Genomic DNA, 1,349 nt, shown 5'->3' with positions numbered 1-1,349 from the left:
GGTATTGAAAAGTTGATTATTGATAGGGTATTTTTTTGGATTATAACACCAATTGCCCCACGGTGGGTGCCAAATTGTTTTGGACAAAAATCTGCTAAGGATAATGTATCCAAGTCTGTAATTGTGAGGTATAGTGCTATGATAATAATAATGAACATGTAAACGAAATAAGGTTGAACACCATGATTCGTTGCGAGGAAAAACCCCTTGATTTTATTTAGATCAAAGGAAAAAAACCCCGGGTGATGAAAACTCGTCGATCACCCTTTATTAATATAAAAAAAGGTTACAAATGGTGGAGTTAGCGATCAGTGTTACAATGGAAGCTAAGTGTGCAAGCTATGAATAAGAGAATGCTAGAGAGAGTGTGTGATACTGATACATGTGTGTTCTAACTAATAATTATCTCGGTTATAAATGAAAAATAATGACTAACTAACTCCCTACTTTCACGCCACCACTCCACTAGCCGTTCATTATCATTGACCATGTGCAGAAGTCTTCCAGTAGCGCAAGAATAGGATAACTCAGTCCCCTAGCTGTTATATCTAACAAACACAACATCATTCAAATACAACTATTAGTAAACATATAATACTAAGAATCCTTGATCCTTTACAATTCGGAACATATCGTAAGGATAAGTGATCCATAAATTGAACAAGGATAGAGGATCGTCAGCTTAAATTCTATGCCCTAACACGAGGAACTTTGTTAAATTCAGGAGTGACTAAATGTTGGGAAATCCTATAGCACTCAATAAATTTGGTATTGTATCCATGGAGATTTGTTCCAACGACTTTGTGGTTCTATAACTTGGTTTAATTTGGTCCATTTCATGGATCAGACAAAATTTCTTTTATATCATTTCTTTGAAAGTTTTCCATTTCAAGGTATACAAATTTTTTCTACCCTTAACCTCAATAAGGGTATTCCGCCATTCCAACGCCTCTCGTTTGAACATTTAGGAGGTATATTGAACCTTCTCCCTCTCTGTTTATTTGCTGATAATCAAGATCGATTCCATCTCCACCAACCATCGGAGGGCAACAATTGCTTCTTAGTCACCATGAAATTATTTTGGATTGTAGACTTTGAAAAATTTGAATCACAAACTTCTTGTATTTTTTGTTTCTTGGTTTTCTCACGAAGCTCGTTTTCAACAGTGGAACTTTGAGCACTTTCTCATTCTCCTTCTCCGATTCTTTCTTATTACTTTCTTTCTTTGAGTTTACGGTTTCATTCATACTTCGACTGACTCTCTTGTTAGAATGAGAAACAATTCTACTAGGATCATTTTTAATGAATTCATAAATGGGGTTACAGCCTCTTTTATCAAGTCAGGAACA

The sequence above is a fragment of the Bidens hawaiensis genome, unplaced genomic scaffold (assembly GCF_021521415.1).
Source record: "Bidens hawaiensis isolate Kalapana, Puna unplaced genomic scaffold, B.hawaiensis_p1.1 tig00003983_1, whole genome shotgun sequence".
Taxonomy (NCBI): domain Eukaryota; kingdom Viridiplantae; phylum Streptophyta; class Magnoliopsida; order Asterales; family Asteraceae; genus Bidens; species Bidens hawaiensis.
This window is presented reverse-complemented; position numbering follows the sequence as displayed.